Consider the following 6662-nt stretch of genomic DNA (forward strand, 5'->3'; position numbering starts at 1 on the left):
TAGTAGACGATGTCCTATTGACTACTTCAGTTTGTCCATCAGTTTGGGGGTGACAAGTAGTACTAAAAAGCAATTTAGTCCCCAACTTAGCCCATAAACATCTCCAAAAGTGGCTAAGAAATTTAGTATCATGATCTGAAACAATATTATATGGCACACCATGCAAGCGAATAATTTCATGAAAGAACAAATCAGCAACATTAACAGCATCATCGCTTTTATGACATGGTATAAAGTGTGCCATTTTCGAGAACCTATCCACGACAACAAATATACTATCCCTCCCCTTCTTTATTCGAGGTAAACCTAAAACAGAGTCCATAGATATATCCTCCCAAGGAACACTAGGTACAGGCAAAGGCATATATAAGCCATAAGGATTGAGTCGTGACTTAGCTTTTTGACATGTAGTGCAGCAAGCAACAAAATGCTCAACATCCCGTCTCATATGTGGCCAAAAAAAATGTGTAGCAAGTATATCCTCCGTCTTCTTCCCGCCAAAGTGTCCCATTAATCCTCCTCCATGAGCCTCCTGCAACAACAAAAGACGAAAGGAGCTAGCTGGAATGCAAAGCTTGTTAGCACGAAACACAAATCCATCGTTAAGAACAACTTGTTCCAAGTTCTCCCTTCCTTACAATTCTGCAATACACCTTTAAATTCAGCATCATGCACATACTGATCTTTGATGGTCTCCAAACCAAATATTTTAAAGTCAAGTTGTGAAAGCATAGTATAACGACGATACAATGCATCAACAATAACATTTTCTTTACCCTTCTTGTGTTCAATGACATAAGGGAAAGTCTCAATGAATTCAACCCATTTAGCATGTCTACGGTTCAGTTTTGCTTGACTTTTAATGTGTTTCATAGATTCATGATCAGAATGTATAACAAATTCCTTGGGCCATAAATAATGTTGCCATGTTTCTAAGGTCCGAATAAGAGCATATAATTCTTTATCATAAGTAGAATAGTTCAGACTAGGCCCACTCAATTTTTCAGAAAAGTATGCAACATGTTTTCCATCTTGTAATAACACACCTCCTAATCCAATTCCACTAGCATCACATTCAAGCTCAAAAGTCTTATTAAAATCAGGAAGTTGGAGTAAAGGAGCATGTGTCAACTTATCTTTCAATACCGTGAAGGCTTCTTCCTGTGCGGTACCCCAAACAAAAGGCACATCCTTCTTTGTAAGCTCCTTGAGAGGTGTAGCAATGGTGCTGAAGTCTCTCACGAAACGCCTATAGAAACCAGCAAGGCCAAGGAAACTCCTCACTTGTGCGACCGTTTTGGGCTGCGGCCAACTCTCAATAGCTTCAATCTTGGCTTTATCAACTTCAATTCCTTGTGGAGTAACAACATAGCCAAGAAAAGATACTCGGTCGGTGCAAAAGGTGCACTTTCCAAGGTTACCAAACAAACGTGCATCACGTAGAGCAATAAAAATCGCACGTAAATGTTCCAATGTTCCTCCAAAGATTTACTATAAATCAGTAAATCATCAAAATAGACTATCACAAATCGTCCAATGAAAGCACGTAAAACTTCGTTCATTAACCTCATGAAAGTACTAGGTGCATTAGTTAACCCAAAAGGCATGACTAACCACTCATATAATCCAAACTTAGTTTTAAATGCTGTTTTGCATTCATCTCCCAATTTCATACGAATTTGATGGTATCTACTGCGCAAATCAACTTTGGAGAATATTGTAGAGCCACTCAATTCATCAAGCATGTCGTCTAGCCTAGGAATAGGATGACGATAACGAATAGTAATATTATTAATGCCTCTACAATCAACACACATACGCGACGTACCATCCTTTTTCGGCACTAAAACGATAGGAACAGCACAAGGACTAAGGGATTCACGTATATAACCTTTGTTGAGCAGCTCCTGTACTTGACGCATAATCTCCTTCGTCTCCTCTGGATTGGTACGGTATGGCGCACGGTTGGGTAATGATGCACCGGGAATTAAGTCAATTTGATGCTCAATCCCGCGAATAGGTGGTAATCCCGGTGGCACGTCTTGTGGAAAGACGTCAGCGAACTCCTACAAAATGTTAGTGACAGCAGGAGGCAAAGAGGAAGGCACGTCCTCGAATGAAAATAATGCCTCTTTGCACACAAAAGCATAGAAAACAGATTTGCTAAAATCTAGATCATCAATATCAGATTTGGTGGCAAGTAAACATGCACTTTTCAATTTAATTTCAGAAGCAGCACTAGATGGTTTATTATTAGGCCTCATTTGTTGCTCAAATTATTTTGCCACAATCTGATTTTCACTCTTATTTTTCTCCTGTTTTTCTTTATTAGCTCTATTAATATCATCTTTCAAAATGGAATCAGGAGTCATAGGAAGCAAAGTAATATTTTTTATCCTTGTGAACAAGAGTATATTGATTGTTTCTACCATGGTGTACAGAATTGTTATCAAATTGCCATGGTCTACCACTTAATAAGGAACATGGTTGCATGGGTACCACATCACAATCAACATAATCAGCATATGTAGAGATACTAAAATGCACACGAACAGTACGTGTTACCTTAACCTTGCCGTTGTTGTTGAACCATTGGATGTAGTAAGGATGTGGATGTGGTCTTGTGGTGAGAGATAGCTTCTCCACCATCTCCATGCTAGCCAAGTTATTGCAGCTCCCTCCATCTATGATGACGCGAATAGAACGTTCCTTCACAACTCCCTTTGTATGGAACAAATTATGCCTCTGATTTTGCTCAGCTTGTGTAACCTGCACACTCAAAACACGTTGAGCAACTAAACATTCATACCCGTCAGCATTTTCAGTAGCCATGTATTGCGTCTCATGATCAGAATCCTCTCCACCGTGTTCTTCATGTGTAATAAGAGCTGATGTAGGGTAGGAACCCTAGGGGCCGATCTTTCATGAAAGGAGCGATTCCCGTCCAAGAACGCGAAGAACACGAGGGGAAAACAAGGGAAAACACATGAGGAAACACGAGAGAATCACTCAACCAACAAGAATAGATCACACATGCGCTAGATTGATGAACACAAAGGTGAGATACAAGATCCAAAGTCAACAATGGATGATACAAAGGTAGCCGGTCTTCTCCGTGAGGAGGTCTTGATGTTCTTCTCCGAAAGGAGGTCTTGAATCCAAAGGGATCTTCTCCGAAGAGGCCGCGGTCTTTCACGAGGAGTAGATCTGATGTGGATGAGCGAAGCTCTGTCTCTAAGTATGAGCTAAACCAATGCTAACCCTCAAATGGTGGAGGTGGAGGAGTATATATAGTCTAGGGCCATGAAGGGGTAAGTGAGGGCAAAGGGACACATGGGCTCGGCCCGATACAGTGTGCACAGATAGGCGTCAGACGTCCGACGGGTACCTGATAGAGGCAAAGGTGTCCCGATGTTTCGATGAGATGGTGGCTATCGTTTTCTGTGGGAGTCGACCTTGACGATCCGACTACGAACGTGCAAGACGTCGCGCCTTAGCAATCACTAAACCAACTTCCGAGGGGTTATTGACCACGCCGGAGCACGATCAACCTGACCACGAGGGCCTGTTTCCTGCGAGCAAACGAAGAACAAGCAAGAAACTGAGATTGCAATCTGGATATTGCGAATATAAGATGAAAGCTTTATTGATCAAGGTGGGGTTCTGTGACGTCTTGGTCTGGTCGTTGGACACAAACGAAGTACGCGAAGTTGCAGCGATGGCGAACTTTTAATCTAAACAAAACCCAAAGTCTAAACGACGCCCTAAGGGCTGTATATATGGAGGAAGAGAGGGGAATTTCGTGGCCCTTGAGGGTGGGGTCCGAAACCAACCCTAACTCTTGTTTCCCCACACATACGGACTCTAAAAATAGCCTATACTTAAGTATTTCGAAATTACATGGGCCTGGCCCATTAATAAGGTGACGCAGCACCTAGAATAGCCTATGGACGAATATTATGAAGTGGCATCTTGTATATTTTGTCCATGGCTTCATGCACTCCTTATGGCGGCTTCAAAGTCCTGAAATCATCACTTGTAACTCCGTTCTTGATCCCCTTGCGCATGCCATCAACTTCATGCGTGTTCTTGCTCCAATGTTCATCCTTCTCCAAGCTAGGCCCTTCATTTGAAAGCACAACAAATGTATCCAATTTAGGCAGCATCATAATCTCATGAAGATTAGAATCATTACCAAGAAACGAAAGTACCTGGTAATTTAATTGGCATGCGCGAGCTCTAGTAATTGGTCCAGTATATGTAACAGTAGGGGCTGTGGGTGTAACAATGGTATTGATGTATCATCCTCCCCTTCTTGAAATGAAGTCGTCCTCAACGGAAGCTCATCTTCCTCACCCAAATAAGGCTTCAAATCTGCAATATTAAAAGTGGGACTAACCCCAAAATCTGCAGGTAGCTCAAGTTTATATGCATTATCATTTATTTTCTCTAAAACCTTAAAAGGACCATCAGCACGTGGCATTAGCTTTGATTTGCGCAGATTAGGAAATCTATCTTTACGCAAATGTAACCAAACAAGATCTCCAGGTGCAAACACAACATGTTTTCTACCCTTATCTCCAGCAAGTTTATATTTAGCATTCATACGCTCAATGTTTTCCTTAGTTAACTCATGCATTTTTAAAATCAATTCAGAACATTCTTTAGCATCAAAATTAACCTTCTCCGAAGATGGAAGAGGCAACAAATCAATAGGTGCACGAGGTAGGAAACCATACACAATTTCAAAAGGGCACATCTTAGTAGTAGAATGCAATGAACGATTATAAGCAAATTCAATATGAGGCAAGCATTCTTCCCACATTTTCTTGTTATTCTTCAAAACAGCCCTAAGCATAGTAGACAATGTTCTATTGACTACTTCAGTTTGTCCACCAGTTTGGGGGTGACAAGTTGTACTAAAAAGCAGCTTAGTCCCCAACTTAGCCCATAAACATTGCCAAAAGTGGCTAAGAAATTTAGTATCACGATCTGAAACAATAGTATTTGGCACACCATGTAAGCGAATAATTTCACGAAAGAACAAATCAGCAACATTAACAGCATCATCGCTTTTATGACATGGTATAAAGTGTGCCATTTTCGAGAACCTATCCACGACAACAAATATGCTATCCCTCCCCTTCTTTGTTCTAGGTAAACCTAAAACAAAGTCCATAGATATATCCTCCCAAGGAACACTAGGTACAGGCAAAGGCATATATAAACCATGAGGATTGAGTCGTGACTTAGCTCTTTGACATGTAGTGCAGCGAGCAACAAAACGCTCAACATACCGTCTCATCTTTGGCCAAAAGAAATGTGTAGCAAGTATATCCTCCGTCTTCTTGACGCCAAAGTGTCCCATTAATCCTCCTCCATGCGCCTCCTGCAACAACAAAAGACGAACGGAGCTAGCTGGAATGCATAGCTTGTTAGCACGAAACACAAATCCATCGTTAAGAACGAACTTGTTCCAAGTTCTCCCTTCCTTACAATTCTGCAATACATCTTTAAATTCAGCATCATTAACATATTGATCCTTGATGGTCTCCAAACCAAATATTTTAAAGTCAAGTTGTGAAAGCATAGTATAACGACGAGACAAGGCATCAGCAATAACATTTTCTTTACCCTTCTTGTGTTTAATCACATAAGGGAAAGTCTCAATGAATTCAACCCATTTAGCATGTCGACGGTTCAGTTTTACTTGACTTTTAATGTGTTTCAAAGATTCATGATCAGAATGTATAACAAATTCCTTGGGCCATAAATAATGTTGCCATGTTTCTAAGGTCCGAACAAGAGCATATAATTCTTTATCATATGTAGAATAGTTCAGACTAGGCCCACTCAATTTTTCAGAAAAGTATGCAACAGGTTTTCCATCTTGTAATAACACACCTCCTAATCCAATTCCACTAGCATCACATTCAAGCTCAAAAGTCTTATTGAAATTAGGAAGTTGGAGTAAAGGAGCATGTGTCAACTTATCTTTCAATACCGTGAAGGCTTCTTCCTGTGCGGTACCCCAAACAAAAGGTACATCCTTCTTTGTAAGCTCGTTGAGAGGTGCAGCAATGGTGCTGAAATCTCTCACAAAACGCCTATAAAAACCAGCGAGGCCAAGGAAACTCCTCACTTGTGTGACCGTTTTGGGCTGCGGCCAACTCTCAATAGCTTCAATCTTGGCTTTATCAACTTCAATTCCCTGTGGAGTAACAACATAGCCAAGAAAAGATACTCGGTCGGTGCAAAAGGTGCACTTTCCAAGGCTACCAAACAAACGTGCATCACGTAGAGCAATAAAAACAGCACGTAAATGTTCCAAATGTTCCTCCAAAGATTTGCTATAAATCAATATGTCATCAAAGTAAACTACCACAAATCGTCCAATGAAAGCACGTAAAACTTCGTTCATTAACCTCATGAAAGTACTAGGTGCATTAGTTAACCCAAAAGGCATGACTAACCACTCATATAATCCAAACTTAGTTTTAAATGCTGTTTTCCATTCATCTCCCAATTTCATACGAATTTGATGGTAACCACTACGCAAATCAACTTTGGAGAATATTGTAGAGCCACTCAATTCATCAAGCATATCATCTAGCCTAGGAATAGGATGACGATAACGAATAGTAATATTATTAATGCCTCTA

The sequence above is a fragment of the Triticum urartu genome, chromosome 5A, assembly GCF_056163025.1.
Source record: "Triticum urartu cultivar PI428250 chromosome 5A, HENAU_Tu73, whole genome shotgun sequence".
NCBI classification, from domain to species: domain Eukaryota; kingdom Viridiplantae; phylum Streptophyta; class Magnoliopsida; order Poales; family Poaceae; genus Triticum; species Triticum urartu.